Genomic DNA, 27,008 nt, shown 5'->3' with positions numbered 1-27,008 from the left:
AGACCCGGGGGCCCACAGTTTGGGAGTGACAGACCTGGATTCTGAGCATAGATCTTAGGCTGTTAAAGCCCACAAGGACTCTCCTTTACCACTGCTCTACACAACATGGTACATACTCAGCCTTTCAAAAGATAGAACTCTGTGTTATTTTCCACCTGCTCCAATCTTACATTTGAATACATTCGATTACGAAACTAAGAGAGATAACGAGAAAAAGCATTTTGTACCTAAAGGTGCCTACAAGGGCTAGTTATCAGTTATCTCAACTTGAGTTAATCATTTAGTCTGCTGATTTGGTTGAGCAATGCCACTTGAGAGCCATGATTTCATCCCCACGATGCGGATATTGTGATGTGTTCTCTGCCTACCCCGTAGTTACTGTTGCGTTTCTCTGGTTCAGCTGTGTGCATACCACCATCATAATTTTTGTTATTTCCTATGCTAATCGTGCTTTTCTATAAACGGACTCATCTTTTATTTATTTAAATTAGTTTTTAAGGAAAACTATGTTACCCTGTTGAGAAGCACAGTTGCTTGCCATAAATAGAAGGCGCACTAAATATGCATTCAAATTACACATAGCTAGGGGCGCCTGGGCAGTTCAGTTGGTTAAGTGACCACCTCTTGATTTTGGCTCAGGTCATGATCTTGAGGTCTGTGAGATCAAGCCCCACGTTGGGCTCTGCACTGACATCATGGAGCCTGCTTGGGATTCTCTCTCTCTGCCCCTCCCTCTGAAAATAAATAAATAAACTTAAAAAAATAACATAGCTATTAAATTAAAAACAATTTGTGTCCTGCCTACAATATCTCATCTCGTTTCTGGTATGCTTGCCACAGTTTGAGGGAACACTTGCTAGAAACCTCTCTGAGCCGTGACGGAACAGGTAGTGTTCTCTATTCAAAACCATAGTGATTTATCAGATTATTGCTACTGTACTTGTGATTCATGAAGAAGCCAAGTGTTTGACCCTGATTCCACTGAGCTGGTACAGGTGGTTGTTTCAAAGATGAAAAATAAATTTTGTCTCCAAGAAATGCACCTTCCTGTAAGTAGAGAAAAATCTTAAGATCACATTTTAAGTGTATCTTTTTTACATGATGATGGTCCCTGAGAATACAGCTTTCTTAAATGCAGCGAGTGATTAGATGCGATGACATCAGTCACCAATCAAGCTCTTCTGAGCGGGAGTGGGTCTTCAGAGATTATCTGGCTGTACTCACTGGGGGGTGTTAAGTTGCTTTGGCAAAGAGACCCCCAAATGCAATGACTCATTTTTCTCTTTGGGGTGAGTAGTTGGGCTCTGTCCAGGATAGCAGGTGCCAAGGCTGGCTGGACAGCTCTGGCATCCTCCTGGGTGTTCTCACCGCACTCATGCAGGGTGGGGGGCTGTTATGCACAGTTTGCAGTTGGCAGGAAAGGAGAAAAGAGAATATGGAGGAGGCACCTCTATTGCCTTAAAAGCTACAGCACAGAATGCACACATCACTTCCATCCACATTCCAGTGGCAGGAGCTTAGCCACATGGCCACCCAACTTCTGGGTAGCCACGTGCTCAGTTAGGTCCCCTATGAGAGGACACAGAAGAAGAGAGAACACGTGTTAGTGTGCAGCTGCCAATCTCAGACACACTGGCCCAAACCCCTTCTTTAAAGAGGAGGAAACAGGGGGCGCCTGCGTGGCTCAGTCAGTTGAACATCTGAGTTTGGCTCAGGTCATGATCTCATGGTTCATGGGTTCGAGTCCTGCACTGGGCTTGCTGCTGTCAGCCTGTCAGCATAGAGCCTACTTCAGAGCCTGTCCCCCTCTCTCTGCCCCTCCCCTGCTCTGCTCTCTCTCTCAAAAAATAAAATAAAAAAAATTTTAAAAAAATTCAAGAGGAGGAAACAAAAGCCCATAGAGGAAAAATGATTTACCGCCATCACCAAGCTAGTTGGTAAATTTCAGTTGCTCAGTTACTCACCCAGTGAGCCCAGTACGTATTAATTGAGTGTCTACGAAATGTTAAGTATTGTTCTCGGCCTTGGAGATAGCAAAGACTCAAGGTCCTTGCACTTAAAGATTTTACATTCTAGTTGGAGGAGGTAGACAATCAATAAAGAAAGGAAAGAGAACTTTAAGATTAGAAAGAAAGTCGATGAGAGAGTGGCAGAGAGGGACTGGGTGTGGCTGGCACCAATCACGTAGGTTATAGTAATAATCGCGAGGTCATTATTGCATGCCTTTCCCCCCGCCCTCCGCACCCCCCTACCCCCGCCCCAGTCTCCTGTTTAGCTGCACCCATACATAGCGCTCAGTAAGACACTGATGAGAAGGATCACCAGTCCTTGAATCAGGATACGCTAGTTCAAGGTGTGGGTAGAATCTCATTAACCCTTTCTCTATCAGCTTTCCACCCTTAGCCACAGTCAGGGTATTTGAATTGACTTCTACCGTTAATGGAAACTGGCAGCTTTCTTTCAGGATCAGAATTTTGCATTCATCCCAAATGAACAGTGCTAGCAAACAACTAGCAATTATTAAGTGCCTGATGTGACAAGATTTTGATGTCTTAATTTAGTTCCCAGTGGGAGGATACATGTCACACAAGCTGTCTAGTACCACAAAAGGAGAAGTGAGCTGTATATAGAGGCTGTAGGTGAGAGTTTGGGGACAGTAAACATCCCTAGTAGAAGACGGGGCCCTGCATAACATGCTGGGCATTAAGGAAAAGAGTTAAAAAGGGGGGAACACTTATAAACTTAAAGAGGACTGGCCCCTCATCGCAGGGAGTAAGTTCAAACTTTCTAACTGGCTTAGAGAAGTAATGTGTAGAAAGGATAACCTGCAATCTACATCATCCACCCCATTTTAAAATACAGTTTAGATACTACTAATTTTTAGGTTACCCAGACTGTAAAAAAATTCAAACCATGTTTTCCAGGTCCGCAGAGAATTGTTTCTGCTGCATTGACCCCTTCAGTCACACTCTTGGTCCTCTAAAACAGTCAAAAACAGCTTTAAGGCACACATTATTCTGTCTGCTGCAGGGATTTTGTAAAGGACACTGGGTTTGACATTAATCAGTGGCCCTGTAGACCTAGTCTCTTCAGGACTTAGTGCCAGGAGAAATTTCGCTTGCTCTGAAGATCCAATACATTTTCTTCTTGTGAACCTCAAGAATCATGTGACTGATGACTTTCCCCCTTTTTGCTTTGGCAACCAGGAAGCTCAGTGCCAAATTTATAGTTTATTTAGTGACTGCATAGAACCTAAGTGACCATCATTCTAATATAGCTGTTTGCTTTTTGCTCTCAGAACTGGCCTTCTCTAATTTATATATATTTTGGTCTAGGTTATTATTTGCATGCACACACACACACATCACATACACATACACACTTCTTACATGGTATGAGGAAGGGCGTGTGGATAAATGAAGAAGGAACCTAATGCACATTACACTGTCAGTTGTTCACATCTTTCTGTATTTACTTCCAATTTTAGCCTTGCGCACACTTATTTCTGCATACTTAAATTCAAATGGTCACAGACACAAGATCAGAACAGGGAACAAAGTTAGAGGTTGTTTTTTTAAGGGCACCTGCCTCCTTATCACTGTATGCTTCTGGAATTCCTACTCCTTTCCAGCTGGCAGTTCTCCTGTCTGTGTTCAAACACCTCCATTAAAGGCAGACTTCCAATGTGATTCATTTCTGGAAAGTCCTGATTGGTTGAGCCTTCTCACTTCACATTTGATCCTACCCTGATGGGCCACACGGTAAATATTAATTCTTCATCTACAGCCGGTAGCATTTGAAGTAAGCTGTTATATCCCCCAGAACATTTTCTTTTGACCAGGTACTTCAGATATTCTGCAGATGATGAAGCCATGAGTCCTCTCGTTGATTGCTCTGGTCACTCTCTTCCAAACACAAATCTTATCCTGCTTACTTCCTTTTTAAAGTAAGTTTTAAAAAATATCTATCTATCTATCTACTTATTTATTTTGAGAGAGAGCGTGTGTGTGCATGCACAAGCAGGGGAGGGGCAGAGAGAGAGAGGGAGAGAGAATCCTAAGCAGGGTCCACACTCAGCACAGAGCCCACCATGGGGCTTGATCTCATGAACTGTGAGATTATGACCTGAGCTGAAGTCAAGAGTCAGATGCTTAACTCAGGCACCCCTACAGTAAGTTTAAGAGAGCCAACCTCAAAGCTCTCAAAGCATCCTTGCCCCTCATCCTAAGTAGGTATTAGCTTTCTGTGGAGTCAGATTGTAACTGACTCACAACGGACTTCTTTTTTTTTTTTTAATTTTTTTTTCAACGTTTATTTATTTTTGGGACAGAGAGAGACAGAGCATGAACGGGGGAGGGGCAGAGAGAGAGGGAGACAGAATCGGAAACAGGCTCCAGGCTCTGAGCCATCAGCCTAGAGCCCGACGCGGGGCTCGAACTCACGGACCGCGAGATCGTGACCTGGCTGAAGTCGGACGCTTAACTGACTGTGCCACCCAGGCGCCCCATCACAACGGACTTCTTGCTAGCCAGAGTCCCTAAACCTTTTCTGCACATGCCAGAGTTAAGTTATTTTTTCTCCAACCTGTTTTTGGGCAATTAGTCTTTTTGAATGTAAGTGAAAGGTCTTCCATTGCCCTCATCAATTTTCATCTTGGTATGTATAAACCATACCTTAGAACTTGGCAAAATTATTCTAGATTTTTGTCCCATCAGCCAAGACATTTGCTCCCCTTCTTGGCTTTTCGCCATTCACAGATTTGATGGTCTGACCTTTATATCACCGCTTGATGCAGGGATAAAAATCTTACGGTGAGCAAAGCCAGGAGCCCTGGTGTGTGTTAGCAGGGACCTTCTTCTAGGCTAACACTGTTCTATTTTTAAAATAGTATTCTGTCTGCACCATTATTTGCCATTAATCTTCAAACTATCATCCAAAATAAAATTTAGTAACCATCTACCGAGGACAAATTATGTGTCAGGCATTGTACTAAAAGTTCTTACATTATTTGAATTTGTTCTTTGCTGAATCTCAGAGACAAAAATGTCAGATAGAACAAGGCCAAGACCCTCATGCCTGACTCATGGTTTGCTGGTTTGTGTGGAACCTTGAAAAAAATTAGGTTCTAATGCTGTTGACAATAGACTTAGTATTTAATACTCAATGCAAACTGACACTAAAATGAAATTGGTTGGGGATGCCAAAAAAAGTGAACTCTTGACTTAAGCCTTCAGATATCAGGTTCAGCTGAAAACAAGAGTGGGATTAAAGATGATATGAATTGCTAGAAATAAAGCCAGAGAGATCATCTTAAGAAGGCTTGACGTATTAGAGATTTTACATATTTTTTTCATCTTTGGGAAAAGAATTCTCTTCATGACATGCAAGCTAATTTACCAACTCAGCCTTTTGAAAAACTTTAGAGACAGAAATGCATTATCTACACAAATAGGGGATTGCCTTTAAGCTCTCTCTGGCTACTCAGCTAGTTTCTGAGGGAGCTGGAATCGGACATTCGTTCTTTTTTCTAACAATGAAGCCCTCATCTCTCCATCTTGCCTGAGAAGCTAATGTGATTGGTTTTGAAAATGCCTTGTTGGAGTCCCAAGGCACCACTTTGTGTTTCATTTTTTTCTTAGGTAACATGAGGTCACACAGACATTTCCAGAATCAGTGGAGTCTGGGAGTTCACCATTGTCTCTCTTTATGAAGTATTCCATCTGAGTTAATCGACCACTGTTTATTTAGCCATTCCCCTATTGTTGGCCATTTGGGTTCTTTCCAATTGCTAATTATTACAAATGGGCTTTGAGGACTGGTAAGTGCTAGACAGATGTAGGGCTCGCTCATTATTCTTTTGTTATCACACTCCCAGGATGCAGGCATTTTTCTGTCTTCCTGACCTTCTTCTTCTTAATGGCATTCTGATAAAAGCACCAAAGATCTGAAAACACATGCTTTATTAAATCATCCAAGGCTGCACTATTAATTTCTTTTTCTCTTCAAGTTCAATACAGAAGTCTAAAAATTGTAGGTCTGCGTCTGCACTTCTTCACGGAGTTGCTAATCAAATCCTAGAGTTTTCCATCCCACCTTTGTTATACTTCACTTTCAAGTAAATTCATTTCAGTTCCCCAACCCATCCCTCATTTTTTAAAAGTAAAAAGAAAGGATAAATTAAGTGGGTTAATATTCTAAATGAAATATTTGCCCAGGAAACCAAAATATGAACATATACATATTGAATGAAGATATACTTTCAAAGATCTCATATGGAATACATATTTATTGTACAAAAGTTGGAAGAATATTTAAAAGTAAGTAAAAGGGAACAAAAAGGTTACATCCCGTTTTCTCAGAGCTCCCACTACTAAGAGCTTGGTGGATTCCCTTCTAGTTTTCTTTTTCTGTGCAGAATTTTTTTCTTTGCAGAGCTGTTTTGAAAAGTTTTCAAAGTTTAATTCATTTGAAAGTATCTTTAGGCTGTGTGAAGGTGGAGAGACCATGGGATGGGGTCAGGACCCCTTAGGTGGGGTCATTTCTCAGGGCCAGTCCCGCACTGATCTCATTTTACCTGAGTGACCTTGGGCGAGTCCTATAAACCCCTGATTCTCAAAATAGGGTGTCTCCCTGAATCCTAATCTCTCCGGAAGGCTGTTATGAAGTTACATTCTTGTATGGCACAACGGACTTAATGAATCACAAACAGAAGTGAGAACTGCTGCCCTACCCTGTCTGGTAGATTTCTTTCTAAATCAAAACGGGTGTGGGGTTTGGGCTGGGTCATCCAGGATAGGAGTTCTTATCACAGGGCTCCCCTGGGTGGGGGGTGAACTTCAGGGATCTGAGAATCCTGGGAACTTGGCTGTAGGTTTTCGTCTTTCCCGTGTATGCATTTTGTGGACAGACTGTCTATGTAGCTTTAAATTTTATAGATTTATCAGAGAGCTCCTTACTCAGCAAGATATCTGAGCCTTCCTTCATTGATCTAAGATCTCTTCCAGAAATCCCTCTGTCATGGTCATCTGAGGGCTGCGAGAAGTACCATGTTGTCCCCGTGAACATCCTCCTTCTTCCACTGTGGCCAGAAAAGGCATGAGACTCTCCTCTTTTATTAGTTATGTGGCCTCAGGCCAGTTGCACAGCCCCTTGCGATAATTTCCCTCCGGCAGAACTTAGTAGTAGCATATTTTATTTCATGCCTGCTTTACAGGCACTGCTGTAAGCACTTTTGACCAATTATCTCATTTCAGTCCACAGGACGATCCTGTGAAAGAGGCACTCTTATTACCCCTCTTTTAAGAATGAGCAGGCAGGCACAGAGAAGTCAACTAACTTGCCCATGATCACACAGCTAATAGATGGTACAGTTGTGACTCAAAACCACACTGGCTGCTTCTAAATCTATGCTAAGCGCAGCAGTCCCCCCTTATCAGCAGGGGATACGTTCTAGGATGTCCACTGGATGCCTGAGACCTCAGATAATACTTCATCCTATATATACTCTGTTTTTCCTGCACATACTCATGTATGATAAGGTTTGATTTGTAAACAAGGCACAGTAAGAGATGAACAGTAATCAAATAATAAAATAACACAATTAAAATAACATCTGCATATTGCTATGAGAATAGGGTCTCTAAAAATATCTTCCTTTTACAGTACTCATCCTTCTTCTTGCGATGATATTGGATGATAAAATGCCTACATGATGAGATGAAGGGAGGCGACTGGTGTAGACGTTCTGACCCAGCGTTAGGTACTACTGACCTTTGGATGATGTGTCAGAGGGATCATCTATTGCACGATCGTGGCTGACCACGGATAACTGAAACCATGAGAAGCCAGGCAGCGGTTCAGGGGGGGCACTGTAGTGAGTACTGAGAGCATTAGGACTAATATCTCTTCTAATAATGCTATCAGTAATGAATGATACTAATTAACACTAACAGAACTCGCAATATCACTGCTAATACCACTATCTACAGCAGACTGTAATGGAACTGCAAGCAGGCCCCAGCTGGGGGACCCTGACCAAGGGGACTCCTCCTTTCTTCTGGGAACCTCTGGGAATTTCCACTTCTTCATTGTCCCCTGGGGATGGGAAATGCCGCCTGCCTCCCAGGGCTGCTGGCTCCCGGGCAGAGCACAACCTGCCACATAATACTACCGGATAGATGTTTTTGTCGTGGTAAAATATGTATAACATAGAATGTACCATCTTAACCATATATAAATGCACGGTTCCGTGGCATTAAATCATTCACATTGTAGTATATCTACTACATAGGTTTTGCTTGTATTTTCTACACTGTGTAGAGTACTCAGCCCAGAATCTGGCACCTTGCAAGTAGTCAACCTTCAGCTCGCCCCTCCCCCTGCCGGGCCCCTCCCCTCCCTCAGCCCTTGACAAGTGTCCCATGCCGCAGAGATTTCAGTTAGCATTCTCCGGTGCGGTGTGAGGCAGGATGACAGGCCTCTCCAAGTGATCGTGGGCACATGACTCCATAGCTCTCCGCCTCAGTTTCCTTCTCTGTAAAATGGGGATGAGAGCAGCACCTTCCAAAGAGGCTGTCACGTGAGCGAGGCTCTTGGCACAGCTCCAGCCCCAGCAAGCGCTCAGTAAAAGCCGGAGACGACTTTCATTATTTGGGGACCGCATCCTTCCTGGGAAGAGCACGCTGGCAGGGGTGCAGAGGAACTGGAGGCTGGCACTGGCCCCAGACGGCTGCTCGCCCTTGCTCCCTCCAGGCCGCCTTGACGGAAGGCGCTCAGGGGAACAAGTGGCAGTGGGTGCTCAGGGGGACAAGTGACAGTGGGTGCTCAGGGGAACAACCTCACAGTGTTGTGAGGAGGAGGAGGGAGGCCTTCGGGGCCCACGGAGCGCTTTGTTCCATAAAAAGCTTCGACTCAGGCTGTCATAGTGGCCTCGGATTTCTGTGTCTCTTCAGCTTCTATTTTGAGTGCGGAATTGGCGTGGGAATGTTTTCCTTGATTTCAAGCCCTAAGTAGTTGTTGGGGAACAGCTGTTTTGAAAGACCATCTTTGAGGCACTGAGATGCTGCTACAAAACAAATTTCCTGAACCAAGAAAGGCTCCCCTGTTCCATTTGCCTGATTTTACTTTTGTCCAGGTCTTTACTCCTGCCGTTGCTTCTTCCCGAACCCTCTTTTTCTACCCCGACTCCTGCACTTGGGCTCCCGTCGAAATTCACCTCGTTGCCTCACTGCCACTTCTCCAGTGGAACTTTCTCTGGTTCCCGCAAAGTATCTCGCTGGGTGGGCTTGGCCCTGCCCTCTGACCTGGGTGTGGGTTGGTTCTGAAGCAGTCCCTTCCCACCTGGATCGCGGGTTCTGGAAGACTCCAGGGCCTTGTTTGAGTCATGACTCCTCCCGTGCTGCCATTGAGCAGGAAACTGGTGAACCGTTTTCTTTGTCAGCTCAACATCCAGACGGTCTACTCGTTCGGTTGGTGGAGGGAATCCTAAGGGGGTCGGTGGAAGGGTCCCACCTCTTGCACAGAAGCCAGAAGAGGGACAAGACATCCAAGCTCCTTGGCCTCTGTCTGGAGGAACACACAGAAGCCCTTGGCCGGGGTTAGCATTGCTCACTCGGGTGCAAGGCTCATTCTCCAGCTTTCTGAACTAGCAGAGACCCCAGAAAATTCATTTCTGTTTAAGTTAATGAACCCTTGTTTCCGTGGTTCATCGCCAGTAATTCTTACTAGTATAGTACCGCGAACAGAATGAAAACTTCAAGGATGTTGATAAACTTGAGGTTGCTGAAATCAATCCCACGCGATGATTATCCGTCGTTTCTGCCTCCTCCACGTTCCGGTACCACTTCTGACGCTAGCAGCCTGAGTCTCCATTTCCAAACCACTGTCTCCATTCAGGATCCACGCGGTTCAAGGGGAGCTGACTCCAGCCACGGCTGCAGGGTGGGTAAGTCTGGCCAAAGCACCGCACCCCCTGGCTACCGTGATTGGCTCAGGGATGGGCATGTGACCGCCTCCAGGCCAATAGATTCCATCCCAGGGCTTTTGCCAGAATGACTCAGAAGAGGCGTGTCTCTTTGCCAAGCCCCTAGGCTGGTGGCTTAGAAGACTGGAATGCTCAGGGAGCGCCAGGAGGGTGAGTCGACATGAGGGCTCTTGAGGCTGAGTCCAGAGGAAAGCAAAGCTGAGAGATGAAGAGAAAGAAGTTCCTGATGACATTGGTTAAGGACCTGGATTGAATAGCATCTGAGTTGTAATAATAACAGCTGACATGTCTTAGATACTAGGTACCAGGCACTGGTGTCAGCATTTCACAAGTTGTCAACATTTTCTCAGGCTGCCATAACCCAGCGCTATGAACTGGGCGGTTGAAAACAACACGAATGTGTTGTCTCATAGTTCTGGAGACTGAAGAGTCAGATTCAAGGTGTTGGCAGGGCCATGCTCTTGGCTACAGGCTGAATTAGGCCCCCACCCCCAATTTATATGTTGAATCTTTAACCCTCAGGAGAAAGGGCATATAGGGAAGTAGTTATGGGTAAATAAGATCATAGAGTTGGCCATTGGTTTGATAGTATTACTGTCCTTATAAGAAGAGACACAAGAGAGTCTCTAGCTCTCTCTCTGCCACGTGAGAAGTTGGTCCCCTGCAAGCCAGGAAGAGAACTCGCACCAGAAACTGACCCTGCTGGACCCTGATCTGGAACTTCCAGCCTCCAATCTGCCAGAAAACGAATTTCTGTTGTTCTAGCTGCCCAGTCCACGGTATTTGACTCCGGCAGCCCAAGCAGACTGATGCGCGACCTGTGACCTGAAGGAGAGATTCCTTCCTTGCCTCTTACAGGTTCTGGTAGCTCCAGGTGTTCCTTGTCTGGCAGCTGTGGCACATCCTGCCTCCAAGAACCCATGGTGCTCTCCTGCTGTGTCTGTGTCCCCGAGTCCCTTCTCCCCTTCTAGAAGGATAGCAGTCACATTGGATAAAGGGCCCACTCTACTCCGGTATGACCTCATCTTAATCGATCACATTTGCGAAGATCCTGTTTCCAAATAAGGTCACATTCTCAGGTACTGAGGGTGAGCCCTTCAGTGTATCTTTTTTGGGCGGCATAATTCAACCCATAACACATGTGTTGATTTACCCAATCCCCACAACGAATCAATGAAGTAGGCATGAATTTATCATCGTGGCCTCACCCACATGAGCGAAGTAAGGCCCAGAGAAGTTAGGTTAACACGCTCAAGGTCCTATGGTGAGTAAGGGTTTGAGCAGAGATCTTACCTCAGACAAAGTGGTGCCAAAGCCTGCACATTTAGCTACTTCACAGTTTAGACCTGAGACATGATCCAGTCGATTCCCTAATTTGCTTAGGCCGGTTTGAATTGGGTTTCGGTGCCTTGTAATGATTCCTTCTTCCTAGCATTGGTCTCATCCTTTCCTGTGTCTAAGCTCTCACAGACATCTCAGCCTCAGGACTTCACTCAGACCTGCCCCTTTGGGGTCTATTTCAGGTTCTACAATTACTTCTTCCTCTTCCTTCCCCCTCCTTCCTCCCCATCAATACTCTGTGCATCAGATGCTAGCTCTCAGCTGGGTCAGAAGGAAGCCAAGGGAGTAAATCAATACAGAGTGAGGTGTGATTTATAGATTGTAATTTTCCTAGGGGCTTTTAGCTTTTAGATGCAAGTTGTTAACCCATTGCCTATCTGGAAGTTCAGATCTTAAGATAAAAAGACGGAGGCCTTCAGGTCAAAGGGAGTGAACTTTAGGGGCTGATGCTGTCTTTATTCCTTTAACAATTCCAAACAGATGGCATGTGTGGGAGTTTAGTGTGAGGGTCCTCCTGTTAGGGTATAGTTATTGATCTCTTCTGCAGAGTGGGGATGTGTATGTACCTTTGATCTTGTACATATGAAGATCGTTGCTTTAGTTGATTCAAGATTTTCTCTTTTTTCAGGTTAGGTCTCTTCCCCTTGGGATTACCTTTTCCTCATATCAGTCTTTTAACCTTTCCTATAATTCAAACATAATTCAAATGTCTTATGCATAGAGGATACATGTTTTCCCTGACAGGTATCATTCCAGTGATCAGCACACACAAAAAATCAGAGGTAGATGTTTTTCTGTTGGAAATCTCAGCTTCTGGGAACAAGGAGTGAGTCTGAATTTTAACTTAACTTCTTAACTCTTAACTTCTTAACCATCTTAGCTAAAGCTGGTGTGGCATACTAGGTAAGGACACATGGAGTCAGAGGGACTTGGATTGGAATTTCCACTGTGGTATTTATTTGTCTATGGCCTGTAGGAAGATGAGCTGACTTAGCTCCTAGTCATAATGTGGACATTATACCATGTTGCAGAGTTGCTGCAAGGATTAAATGATATACTGATTACCAAGCTCTTAGTTCAACACATAATACATTTCAAAATGGTATTATTTTTTAATTTTTATCTTATACCCATCTCTCAACAGAATAGACTGCCTTGCATACAGTTTAGTGCTCAGCAAATGTGGAAATTCTATCAGCTTAATACAAAATTCCCAGGCCAGTCAGGACACTGAATTTCTAGATAATGGTGCCCTGAAGGGGAGAGCTATATCAAGTTCAGTTTCCACGAATGGATTTTCGTTTCGTGGTGGCCTTGTGAATTGAGATAAGGCCTGGTCTTCTTTGTGGGCGTAGTACTTATAGCAGGGTTGGTTAATTGCTGTCTTGGTGTATATAAAGTCACTTTGCTCCCTGGAATTGTTAATTGCAACTTGGAATTTAGGGAGCTGTTTATGTGCTTCTTTATTCATAGGGCAGCAACTCTTCTTCTGTCTGTTTGGATCGACTAAATTAAAGATGAATAATAAGTCCTAGCAGGAGCACCAGGAAAACTTATTTCATAGGATTATAAATATTTTATGAGAATTCAGGAAGAATGGGAATCTTGGGCAGCCTCTTCCAAACAGGGATGGAGAGTTTTCTATCCTGGCTTGGGAAGGATAGATGCCCATCTTGAAAACATGGGCGTCCTGAGAAGAGGCTTGCGTTCTAGCTGTGACACTTACTAGTTGTCACATTTGTAATTGGGAGAAATTACTAAAGTTACTGGAAACTCAGGTTCCATATTCATTCATTCCTTCCTTCAAAGTTACTGTGCACTAAATACTGTTCTAGGCTCCAGATAGATGGTAATAAGGGAAACAGGCAAGAATCTCTGTCTTCATCAAGCTCATAGTTTGATTCAAAACAAATATACATAGTAAATTATAGTAATTTTCCTCCTCTGAAGGAGGAAAATAAAAGGTGAGGACAGGAGTAAGGGAATGTGTGTATATGAGGATGAATTTTAGGTGAGGTATACAGGACAAGCCTCAGTGAGAAGCCAACATTTGAGTAAAGACCTGGAGGAAGTGAGGGAGCGAGGACGACCAATGTCTGGGAGAATTGCAGGCAGAGGGAATACAGCCAGGGTGAGGATCCAGGAGCAGAGGCAAGTTTGGCATTTTGGAAAAGTTGCAAGAGGCCAGGATGGCTGGAATGGAGTGAGGGACATGGGGTGGTTGGTGCTGGGGTTAAAGAGGTGATAGGGTCAGCCTTGTAGCCCTGGAGCATGTGGTAAGGAGCTTGGCTTAGGACCCATTGGAGGGTCTTAAGCAGAGAGAGGGAGACAAGATCTGACTTGTTTTAGCATGCTCCTCTGGCTCCTGTGTGGGGAATAGCTTGTAGGAGGATACATACAGAAGCAGGGAGATAAGTTAGGCAATTATTACAAAGATACAGAAGGAGAGGTGATTGTAGCTTGGCTGAAATCAGGGTCATAGCAGAGGAAATAGTGGGAAGCAATAGAATTCAGGATATATCTTGAAGATATAGGCAAAAGAAGAGACTGTATCTGAGAGGATGTTCTGACATACTGAATGTGGGGAAAGATAAGAATTAAGGATGACCCCAGTGTGTTTTATCTGAGAAACTGGAAACATGGATCCACTGTTAAATGAGATCAGAAATGGTGCAGGAGGAACAGGTTTTAGGGGGACTATCTGGGGATTTGCAATATTTATGTTAAATTTGAAATATCCATTAGATACTCCAGTAGAGGTGTAGAGTAATTGTTGAGTATAATTACTCAAAAGGGGGAGAGATCTGGGTTAGACATATGAGTTTGGAAGTCATGGGCATCGATGGTATTAAATGGTATTAAAGCTACGAATGCCTATGGATAAAAATAGAGATTCAAGGACTGATCCCTAGGACTCTCTTTCACTTAGTCGGCCAAGGACATATGGAGGAACCAGTGAAGCAGGTTGAACAGCTAGGGAGGTCAGAGAAAAACCAGGCAACTGGAGGCCAAGTGAAGAAAGTGTTTGAGGTATAAGAGAATCACCAACTGTGTTAAGTGCTAATGAAAGGTGAGGTAAGCTCAGGACTGAGGATTGGGCATTGCAATTAGCCACATGAAGTTACTGGTGATCTTGAGAAAAGCAGTTGTGACAAAAACTTGTTTGGAGTAGATTTAAGTGGGAATGGGAAGAAAAAATTTAGACACAGTGAGTTTAGACAACTCTTTTGGTGAGTTTTGCTGTAAAGAGAAGAAAAGGGATGGACCAGTAAGGATTTTGGGTGTGTGTGTGTTATATTAATATTGGGAGAAAGAGCATCACATTTGGATGCTGATGGGAATGGTCCAGGAGAAAGGGGGAAGCTGAAGCTGTAAAAGAGGAAGGAGAAAATGCCAACAACGATGTTCATGACTAGGCAAGAAGAGATGGGATTTGGTGTGCAAATAGAGAGGTTAGCTTTAAATAGGAGCGTGAGCGTGGGAGGGATGGTAGGAGTAGATGGACAGAGAATCAGGCAGGCGGGTAAGATTTGGTCAAGAAAAATTGCAGAAGTTCTTTTTAATTTTCTGTGAAATAACTGGATTTTCTAGCTGTGAGGAAGGATGGGGCAGTCATGTTAGAGGTTGGAGGAGAGAAGAGATGGGATGAAACAGTTGGCTAAGAGAGTGGGATGGACTGAGGACACTCAGTGTGGTTGCCAGATAGCAGCAGGGGCTTTGGGATGGTGAGAGGATAGAGTGGGACCAGCCAACATGGTAGCCTGTGTTTCTGTTAGTTGAATGGGTAACAGTGCAGAGGTTTCAGCGGGTTGGATTAGAGCTATGCTTTAACCAAGTGAATATGACAAAGCAAGAGAGGGACAAAGGTGTTGAAAGTGTGTTCCCAGAAGATTGCAATGGTGATTGACCATGGAAGGTAAGCTAAAGAAGGAAGGACATGAGACATGAGACATGAGACATAGTGAAAAAGTGGTAGGATAGAGTGACTTAGAATAATTTATGATTAATACCTATTTTGGCAATTATTCTATTGTTGCCTGTGTACCCACAAGACTGTATGTTTCATGAGGACAATTACTATGTCTATTTCTTGCCAAACATTGTACCCTGGGCTTGGATCAGTGATTGACTCAAAAAAGCATTCAGTAATATTAATTGAGTACATGAATGAATAGTAGCTTCTATTTATTGAATGGTTATAGGCACTTTGTAAACATTTATCCCTCCAAGTAACCCTATAATGTGGGTATTATTATATCCCCTTTTGTAAATAAGAAAATTAGCTCAGAATGACTATGGACTTTCCAAATCTCTAGCTGGCTGGAATCCAGATCCATTTGTCTGCAAAGTCTACAACCCTATTAGCAGTGTCTGAGTGCCTGCTATGTCCTTCTACAGTTAAAAATGCTTTCTCCTCTGGTAAGGAGCCAGCCATGGCCTCCCGACCTTGAGATTTGATCCCTCCCATCCTGCCCTTCGTGATGTCCCTTCTTCCCCCTCCAGCACTACTCATGATTTTAATATTGATTCTTCAGGACTGTTGTGAAGATCCCATTAACTTATGATGTAAATGGATGTAAAAGTCCTTTTCAGATTTTTAATCTTTTGTATTAAGTAAAGAAACCACTTTGATTAGGATTTGTTCTTTACCACTTCAGGCTGCTTATTCCTTTAATCCCTCCGTATCTCATCTTCCATTTCTTCGCATTACGTCTTCTCCCTTTGCCACATGTTAACATCCACCCATTATTTCCAGTTTAGAATGCGGGTGTAGCTTCTCCATAAAGATCCTAGGCCAGAGAAAGAAAGGCAGAGTATGGGTTACATTGTCTTGGCCAGGGGGAAAATGATCTGAAGTTAAAAAAGTCATGGGAATTCCTAGAGCAACACCGTAGACATTTCATTTGAAGATGACGGGATGTTATCTCCCATTGCAAGAGACAGTCTTTCCCAAGTGCAGGAAATGCTCTGACGTGGGAGGCTGATGTTGGCAATTTTCCCACTCCGAGGCTCAGTGCTCATGGATCTGCCAGAAGGGGGCGCTCTCACCATCTGCACCTTCTGTGCCTTTGCTTCTTTGTAGTGTGTGTGGTTTAGGGCTGCTCATGATTTTTCTGGAGGCTTGATCTGCAGGACCTTCTAGGAGGGTTGTGCAGCTGCATTCTGCACAAGGATGCCCTGCTGAGGGCATTCGTGGTGCCGACATCCAGGTTCCACTCTTGCTTGCTGACCTGTGTGCTCTGTTACTACCGAGTTTGTCCAGGGCAAGCACCAGTTTATAACTCATAAGTGGGCCAGGTAGGCTAGTGCAGACCTGAAGCATCCTTTCCTGATGGCCCAGGTGGGCCTGTGTTCGTCTTCACAATTAAACTTGTGTGTCTGAGCATGTGTATGCACTGCTCATAACTTTACCTTTGAGAATTCAGATCAAATGATGTGATGCCTTGTTTCACCAACAGTGATCTGACCCTTCCAGAATTTCAGATGCAATATTCGCTGGCAAATTTCCACATATTTTGCTCCCCCACTCCCACGCCCAGCTGATGATGCATCACCACCGTTGGGTGTTCATGATCTTGTTTTCTTTCTCTTTAAATTGTTATTTATGCGTTTATATTTTCTTCTCGACACTCCCATTCAGTATATTTCATGAGAATTTTTGATTTTTTGTATGTGATTTTGCAAAATTTAAGTGGTCATTTTGTATGCAAGTCTTGGTATTTCAGCAATTGTATAGCGTTAGGAATCTCATTCTTACTTTCTTTCCCTCAGCGTGATGTTTCTCAGGTAGGGATCTTTTTAATTTTTCAGCGGCTTTGCCTCCCTCCCCCGTTCTTTTTGGCTTTCCTGTCTGTATGGCTTATTAAAATAAGGTACAGTTGCCATGTTCCCTTCTTTGGGAAGACTCTATCCTTCTTCCAATGTTAGGCTCCCTCTTCTGGACTCCCACAGTATTTCAAGTCTTCTGTTGCTGTGATTATGATTTCATTTTGTAATTAAAAGAATCTATTTATCTGTTTGTGCTGAGATCCTCCAAGGAGCAAAGCATATACGTTCATGCAATTCTAGCCCCTAACATAGCTCTTGGAACAACAAATATGTGTTGGATGGATGAATAATAACGATAATCGCTAACATTTATTGAGTATGAACGTGTTAGACATTGTTCTGAGGGTTTTACATCTATTCAACTCATTCTACTCTCACAAGAGCCCTATGAATTAGGGACTATTATTATCTTGATTTTACAGAGAGACAAAAATGAGACATGGAATGTTCAAATAACTTTGAAATTCATGTAACTTATGAAATTCAAATACGCCTTACAGCTAGTAAATGGTGGAGCTGGGATTCTAACCAAGAGAGTCTGGTCCAAATTCCAGGGTCCTAACTATCATCTACATCAGCCTGTAGACTGTGTAGGACTTGTGGCTCCTGGTCCAATATGCCAGTGCGTGTTCATGCCACAGTGCAGGCTCCACCTGTTATTCCCGTTCATTACTAGGTGTCTGTTAGGTATTGCCATGTGTCCTGTTATCTCACTCAATCACACAAGAACTTGTAGGTGGGTGTCATTATCCCCACTTTTATAGATGAGGGGCTCCAAAGAATATGGTACCTCATCGATGATCCCATAATTAGTGGCAGAGCCAGGATTTGAATCCTGGTGACACTGACTTTAAGTTCCGTGCTCTTTCCATGATATCACATGATTATCAGAGAGAGCACCCTGGGTCTTAGATCCTTGCTACTTGTGGGAAACTGATGGGCACTTGGTGGAAAGGTACAGGCTCTTCCAGCTTTGATGTGATCTGAGGAATGTTCTCCAATAGTCTGTGATTTCCTCCATGGGGCTGCCATTGAGGGCTTGGAGTCTCTTTTCAAGAACCCAAGTCTCTAGTTCCCATGACCTCTAAAATGTGAGCTCTGAGGTCAGGGACTCATCTTTTTTGTAACTTCAGTGCTTAGAACATCTCATACAGTAGGGTTCAGTAAATATTTGCTGAAGAAATGCCAGATCTAACAATTCCTTCTCCCTCCTTAAGCTAATTTAGGTGATATTTTCTGTTGCTTACAATCACAGGAGTCCAAACTAATAACCCCCATGGTAGGTATTATTAATTAATTATGACACTTTCTGTAGCTTAATCTACAAAAGGATTTTGAATCCTTTCCAATATGGTGCTCCAGGCAGACATTATGAATTGTTAGAATTAGCAGGTGAGATGGAACTCATTTAGAATCTATACTCATTTTCCATTTACTGTGAAACAGATTAATGCAAAATTGGCAGCTTCTAACAACATATATTTATTATCTCACAGCTTCTGTGGGTTAGGAGTCTGGGCACGCTGGGCTTATCTGGGCCCTCTGCTCAAGGTCCCACAAAATTGCAATCAAAATGTTGGCTGTTCTTTCCTGGAGCTCAGGTGTTCTTTCACACTCACGTAGTTGTTGGCCAGATTCATTTCTTTGCAGTCACAGGACTGAGGTCCCCATTTTTTTGCAGGCTGTCAGAGGGAGGTCACTCTCAGCTCTCAAGGACCCACAGAGATCCTCTGTGTGCCAGTCTTGCTCACTACACAGCAACTCTGTTCTTCCAGGTGTGCAGGAAAATATGTTCAAGAAAGAAAAGTCTTTCAAGAAAGACTTTTAATTTTTTTTAACGTTTTATTTATTTTTGAGACAGCGAGAGACAGAGCATGAACAGGGGAGAGTCAGAGAGAGGGAGACACAGAATCTGAAACAGGCTTCAGGCTCCGAGCTGTCAGCACAGAGCCCGACGTGGGGGTCGAACTCACGGACCGAGAGATCATGACCTGAGCCGAAGTCAGCCGCTTAACTGACTGAGCCACCCAGGCGCCCCTCAGTCTCTCTTTTCAAGAAAGATTAAGTCAGATAATCCCCCTTTTGATTAACTGAAAAATCAACTAATTTGGGACCTTAATTACATCTTTAAAAATATTTTTCCTTAGAATATAACTTACTGATGGGAGCGAGAGCCCTTCCATACATAGATCCCACCTGTATTCACGAGGACTGTGTTATACAGAGTGTGTACGCTGGGTGATGGGAATCTTGGGAGGCTATCCTAGACTCCGACTTCAGCATCCCTGATCCAGCCCAAATTCTTTCCTGTACAGGTGAAAAAACCGAGGCCTGGAGAAGGAAGTCACTTGCCCACGCACATGTGGGGTCTAGAGGCCCAGCTGAAGTTAACATTCTAGTTCTTCAGCTTTCTACTCCAGTGCCCTCAAGGTCATTGTCAAACTACTGCTGAACCTGTTTATCCAGGTCTGTACAGTCTCTGACCTTGTAGCAACAACTTCTGGGTTTTAGTCGTTTTTGTCTTTCCCTTCACCCCAACTCCCCTTGCCCTAACAAACAGATGCACAAAAAATGTTTGTGTTGATTTGACTAAAAGTCCATTGGAATTCGAAGGATGAAGTGAATTGTATAATGTCTAACACCAAACCAATGAAGGATTCAGACACAGAGAGAAACCTTAGAGGACTTTGATGGAATATTAATAGAGTCCCAATGATGTCCCAGGGACAATAATATCTCTTCTTCTAGCAGCAGCTGTGACCTTTCAAAGTTAAGAGTCACCATGGGGACTCTTCCTAAGGGCTGGACCCCTGCTTTTTGGTAAATGAAGCCACTTACTTGTGATGGTTATGCTGGGGCTTGGGAAGAACATGATGAGTAGGTGAAAAGGTTGTTAAAAATGTCAGCTGATGACCCCAAATGATCTCTTGGGAGTCAGTGGGGTTTATAAGCTTTCACTCACCAGCTGTTTTAGGGTATTTGAATGGACTTTGTTCCTCTTCTTATAGTCCAGACTTCTTAATATAAAATGCAAATTCATCTTAACTAAGGTGCCTGCAAACAGAATCCTGTGGGAGCTATACATATAATATACAAAACATATATATGTTAGAAATATAAATGTTAAAATATAAAAGTGTTTTATCACAACTTCCCAGAGACTACATTTTAAAAATGAATTTTATTAAAAAAATTTATTTTTAAACACTTGTTTGTTTTTGAGAGAGAGAGAGAGAGACAGAGAGAGAGAGAGAGAGAGAGAGAGAGAGAGCGAACAAGCGGGGGAGTAGAGACAGAGGGAGACACAGAATCCGAAGCAGGCTCCAGGCTCTGAGTTGTCAGCACAGAGCCTGACATGGGGTTCGAACCCATGAACTGTGAGATCATGACGTGAGCCGAAGTTGGACGCTTAACCAACTAAGCCACCCAGGTGCCCCAGGACTACCTTTTTAATGAGAAAAAAACCTTTCTGAGATATGGATACCTATACAATTTCTTGGAAAGAGCACATTTCATGGAAATTATCAAATTGTTTAGACCAGCAATTGCCTGAAAAATAGTGGACTTTTAAAGCATGGCAAATGTCCAGAAGTGATTTGTAGAGTAAGAGACAGATATAGGGCAAGAAGGAAAAGGTTTTTTTTTTTTTTTTTTTTTTTTTTTTTATACAAGATTCTGAAAGGCATCTTTGATTACTTTTATTATATGAGTTTTCTATTGTTGTATAACAAATTACCCCAAAACTTAGTGGTTTAAAATAAAGGACAGTTATTATCCTATCAGTTCTTCAAGTCTAGAATCCAGATGTGGCTTAGCTGAGGGTTTCTGGCTCAGGGTCTTACTGGTGTTAGCCAGATCTGTGATCTTATTTCAAGGCTCTATGGAGGAAGATCCTCTTTGAAGCTCACTCATGTGGCTGTTGGCAAATGAGCCATCAGCTCTTGAGGGCTGTTGACCAGAGACATCAGTTCTCTCCTTAGGGCAATTCCTTCATGTTCTCTCTGAGCCACACAAGACAATGTGTCACTGTCAAAGCACGACCTCATAATTCACAAGGTCTCCATGCTTGCTTCAGGGAAATGACCTTAGAGGTAACTCAAAGCTCCTATGTCAAAGAGGAATTACAAATGCTTGTATAAAAAGTTCTTTAATATGTTTGTTGCCCTCTACATTATATAAATATCAAAGTCTGAAATCTTGGCTTCCCCAAGTCTGGTTTTCCTAATTATTCTATTGCTAGCTGTATGTGAAGGCAGCCAAGTTCATGGATGGTTTCAGAAAGGCCCTATGTCCCACCCACTTGATTAAAAACAAAATACTCAAATTTCCATTCTTGTAATAAATCTGTTATGTTAAAGCACAAGTTTTAGAAGGCTTCTGTCAAAATGCAAATAACAATCCCGTATCTTTCATTACCCAGAAAAGCAGTTGATGTCAGGCCGGTTGATGACAGAGCAGAACCCAGAGAGGGCAGGACCAGCTGAAGCATCACAGTGTAAGGGATGCATGGGTATCTGGGCGCCTGAGGGCAGAAAAGGAGGATGCCACCATAAGAATCCTACAAAGTTAGAACTGGAGAGGCTTAAGAGTTTAAGATCACATATTTATTTATTTATTTATTTGGTAGGCAAGGAACCTGTATGGAGGAGAACTACATTGGTATATATGACATGACAGGCTGGTCGTGGAGTAGCAGCTGGAACCTGGGTCGCCTGAAGATGAGATAAGACCAGCTTCCACTGTGCTGGTAGCAGAATCAAGACCAGTGCTCAAGTCGAAGTGACATTCCTGGATCCTTCTCAGAATCAAGCTCTCTCTGCTCCCTGCCCTTTGCCCACACCTTTACCTGGCCCATCTTAATCAACGTTGTATTAAAATGATGTGCATAGGAATCTCGCTTTCCCCAATTAAGTGGACATCTATCACTTGTGGTCTAGTGTTTAATCTCTCTTATTTTAGTAAATTTCCCCCGGCAGGCCATTCTTCCCACTAGTTTTGTGGTCGGGAAGGATTAGCTCCACCTCCAGAGTCTTCGGCATGAGCTGATTATCCCTCCCCTCTGCAATTGTTTCAAAGAGGGGCACACAATCTAAGCTGAGCCAGTAAGCTCTGAGGAGATATTTTCTGTAATTCCTGGAAAGAAATGCCTTCTGTCCACCACTGGTTTCAATCATGTGTGGCTGCTATAGACATTTTTTATCAGGAGGGAGACCAGCTAGAGACTGAGGACAACCCAGGAAGGAGGCACAGCTAAATGATGCAAAGAAATTAAGTCTGGATGTTGTTATTTGAGTCTGTGTATCAAAATGAAACTGAAGCCAGTTCAATCCTTGGACAATAACCTAGAGTGATTTATTCAGGTCTTTCTCTGAAAAACAAATAAACAAAAAATGAATGCTCACCTAACATCTGCAAAGCTAAATATGCTGACGAGCTCCCTCCAAGAATGATAGACTCTTGCAAAGGCAAATTTCATTCTTCAAACCAGATGGCAGAAACTTACTTACCACTCTAAAAATGGTAGCTCTTTTGAGCTTAAGAAAATCTTAAAACAGAGCCTCCAGGAGGGATTATATAAGGAGAGTTTTCATAGGGTATTTGACTATATTTTCTCAAAGAATCTTCCTAACAAACATTTTTGACAGGTTATTACAGCTCCCAGATTACAAATGAAAACATGGAGACCCTGTGAAATTTAGAGCTATGGACTAGAGACAAAAGCTCCAGACAGTAATGGCCCGGGGCCTTTCCCCAGTGTAGACCGTGATTTGGCTGCATTAGTTAGACTGACTCTGGCTCTCCCTGTTGTTATGAATAGTTGTTACGAAAACATAGACTCCAGAAGCTCTTATGTCTGGCTCAGTCTGAGAACTTCACATGGTAAAAAGGTAAGATAAAAATGTTTTCATAATGAGTTTACTCAACTCTTGCAGACAGACGGCTAGCCGGGTGACCTGTTTGCAGATGGTTCATTTTAGCCTCTAGAATCATCTCTCCAAGCACTCAGGACTCTTCCTGATGGACACTTTCAGGAATTAAACTCTAAGTTCCTTATTAAAGGCCCTTTGTTCCCTGTGTTTGGATATGGTTGAACCATATCCTCATTGGTTCAACACTCTTGGCATCTTAAGCTAAGTTCTGGACTGGTTATGGCAGTAATACTAGACTATAACTGCCTGAAGGGAGATGCCATGTCTGGCTCCCTCATTTTTATGCCCTCACTCAGCTCAAAATATGACACCAAACATGCATCCCACTTGTTTAAGAAATGAATTTCTGAAAATTGATTCAGGAATGTCAAACAAGATTGAAAACTGAGTTGAGTTGATCAAGTAAGATTTATGTAATATAATAAGAGACACCAGAGTTGAAAGGGAGTGTTGAGAATCGGAGATGAAATGGATTGTAATGGAAAGAAAACAGAAGAATAAAAAAAAACCCATAAATATACATCTTCATTTGTGATTCCCTAGCTGAGGGATTTGGAAAGCCATTGAATCATCCTGGATATTGTTTTCTGTGTCTATAAAAGGGGCTAACGACATAGAGTGGATTCACAGAGTCGTTATGTCAGATAAAATGGCATATGTAAAAGTATTTTGCATATTTCTGGACACTATATAGTTCTGATGCGGAAATTAAGGAAAGGAAATGGCAACCCAAATGTGAGTTGAAAGAGAACAATTGATTTAGAAACTAAGCAAATAGAGGGCTCTTCCTCAATCAACCCACTTTCATTTATTGAGGAATCTGGTACATTCACCAGTTGATGTCAAGTTAAGGAACATGCATCTCTGAAAACTTTCCACGTTTTGCTGGGCTGGGCCACAGTGTCCCCTCCACTGACAACAAGAGTAGTAGGGGACAATGGTGGCAGGGGCAAGGCTACACTATACTCTCACCTTCCTGACTGCAGAGGCTCTGCTGAGACAGCTCTTTTAACCTGAAGAAACCCCAAATAGGCCGATTTTGAAGACCCCAGGAACACGCTGACTCTGAGTTCTTGAGCTCAGGTAAGTTCTTGAGCTCAGCTCTGTGCTTGATCTGTGTGGATCAAGCACAGAGCTGGGGCCTGCGGTCCCCAGGACTGCTGGAAGCCAGAAAACGTGAAATAGAGTCAGTTTTGAAAACTACTTGGGATTCTCCATGGCCGGGGATGGCTTTCTTTCACCAGCCGGTCACTTAGGTCTGGGAAACAGGACGCTATCAGCCATCTGGGTTCATGAAGCACAGCTGGGACCATTCCTGGTGCTCATAAAGTTTCTGGTACTACCTGGGTGTGTGTTGGGGGAAGGGGTCCTGGAGAAAGAGGGAGCTCACAAATCACATTTCTAAAGTCCTAGTTGGATCTTAAAATAGTAATTTTCAAGCTCCGTAGACTAAATAGGGGCATGCGTAAAAGGCTCCAGTGACTCAGGATGCAACGGATGTCTTGGGTTTTATATAATTTTAGGCTTCTGTGACATGGGGGTAGGAATGGGCTGCAGCATGGTTTAGTAGATAAGATCTCAGGCTGTAAAATTTAACATGCCTCGATCCAAATATAGCCTGCATCTTTCACTATTAGTGCAATTCTAGGTATCTCTGAAGCTCAGTTTCCTTATCCATTAGGCACGTATGTAAGCTTTGGTTATTAAACATACACTATGTGACAGCTTATATGGTAAGCTTTTTACTTACATATCAAATTTAATTAAAAGTGTCAACCCCATACAGTGATAGGATTAGATAAAATCATGCATATACAGTACCTATTCCAGACACATAGTTACTATTCAGTAAATGGTTGCTATAATTATCATCATTATTGGCTATTATCATGGAATTTTGATTTCAGGTCTGGTGTTATTGGAGGTTGTAATTAAGCTTGAAATTGAGTTTTTTAAATAATAATCTCTCACCTTTTTATATTCTTCCTTATGCTTAAGTCATACTTCTGAGCATTTATTAGCACTCAGGTACAAATTGCCACCCAGAGACTCATCTATTAAGAAAGGAAGAGGGAATAAAGGATTGATCTGGTTTTGTTCTGGGTCTAGATGTTTGGGTCTAGATTCCTACTGTCCTGAACAATTGAGTGGCCTTTACTATAAATGCTGTTATGGGTTGAATTGTGCCTGTTCAAAATTCACGTGTCGAAGTCCTAAACGTCACTACCTCAGAATGGGACCTTATTTGGAGAGAAAGTCTTTACAGGGATATTTTAATTAAATTAAAATGATGTCATATTATTCTTGTCCTTACATAAAGGGGAGATTTGGAGACAGATGCATAGATCCAGAGAACACCATGTGCACGTTAAGACATCCATCTACCAGCCAAGGAGAGAGGCCTGGAACAGCACCTTTTATCTCACAGCCCTCAGAAAGAAACAACCTTGCCAGCACCTTAATTTCAGGCACCTAGCCTCCAGAAATGTGAGATAATAAATTACAGTTTGGTGCTATTCTGTTACATCAGCTCTACCAAGGAGTACAGAAAGTAACATTTTGGCTATTTTAAGGCCATGGGTGGTATCCTGTTAGGGGAGGCATGGTCAGGGAGAGCTGATGGGTAGGAATGACCAACTGCTCTTGGAATTAACTTTCTTCTCCAACTTAACCGTTTGGAATTAACTTCTATTCTTTGGGTCAGCCTGAGCAGGGATTCCAGAAAATGTTTGCAAGGTATCCTTCCCTTGGGTAAGGAATAAAGCTGACTTATATTAAAATTAAGTAAAAAAATGACAGTAATAAGTGTTTTCAAGGGCTAGGAATTCACCAAAATAGGTAGATTGTGTGAAATGGCCAGTATGAATCATCAGGTACTTTTTAAAGAAATGGACATCTAACATCCACAATAACTAGAACAGAGTAAATAGCATGCTTTCTATTGGAAATCTTTAAGGCACTTGTGTTAATAACTGAATAGAATATTAATTATGTATATACAAATGTGATATTCTGTTTAGAGCTGAAGATATTCTTCAAATGGTATTTTCTGGTAAATACTTCAATAGTCAACTCACTTTAGTTACTTTTTTATTTACTTAATTTATTTTTTAAAATGTACATCCAAATTAGTTAAAATATAGTGCAACAATGACTTCAGGAGTAGATTCCTTAGTGCCCCTTACCCATTTAGCCCATCCCCCCTCCCACAACCACTCCATTATCCCTCTGTTCTCCATATTTAGAGTCTCTTATGATTTTGTCCCCCTCCCTCTTTTTATATCATTTTTGCTTCCCTTCCCTTATGTTCATCTGTTTTGCATCTTAAAGTACTCTTATGAGTGAAATCATATATTTGTCTTTCTCTGACTAATTTCGCTTAGCATAATACCTTCATCCACGCAGTTGCAAATGGCAAGGTTTCTTTCTTTTTGATTGCCAAGTAATACTCCACCATATATATGTACCACATATTCTTTATCCATTCATCCATTGAAGGAAACTTGGATCTTTCCATACTTTGGCTATTGTTGATAGTCCTGCTATAAACATTGGGATGCATGTGCCCTTTCGAAACAGCATACCCATATCCCTTGGATAAATACCTAGAAGTGCAATTGCTGGCTCATAGGGTAGTTTTATTTTTAATTTTTTGAGGAACCTCCACACTCTTTTCCAGAGTGGCTGCACCAGTTTGCATTCCCACCAGCAGTGCAAAAGAGATCCTGTCTCTCCGCATCCTTTCCAGCATCTGTTGTTGCCTGAATTGTTAATGTTAGCCATTCTGACAGGTGTGAGGTGGTATCTCATTGTGGTTTTGATTTGTATTTTGCTGATGATGAGTGATGTGGAGCATTTTTTCATGTGTCGGTTGGCCATCTGGATGTCTTCTTTGGAGAAGTGTCTATTCATGTCTTTTGCCCATT

The 27,008-nt window shown here is 42.7% G+C and overlaps 1 long non-coding RNA gene across 1 annotated transcript; it reads left to right on the top strand.

Moving 5' to 3' along the window:
* Positions 1-3,514: 3,514 nt before the first annotated feature.
* LOC109492146 lies at positions 3,515-24,165 on the top strand. Its single transcript, XR_002145907.2, has 2 exons — positions 3,515-3,946; positions 21,780-24,165. It is a non-coding gene; the product is annotated as an uncharacterized LOC109492146 (long non-coding RNA).
* Positions 24,166-27,008: the final 2,843 nt, after the last annotated feature.

This window comes from Felis catus, chromosome D1, assembly GCF_018350175.1.
Source record: "Felis catus isolate Fca126 chromosome D1, F.catus_Fca126_mat1.0, whole genome shotgun sequence".
Taxonomy (NCBI): domain Eukaryota; kingdom Metazoa; phylum Chordata; class Mammalia; order Carnivora; family Felidae; genus Felis; species Felis catus.
This window is presented reverse-complemented; position numbering and strand designations above follow the sequence as displayed.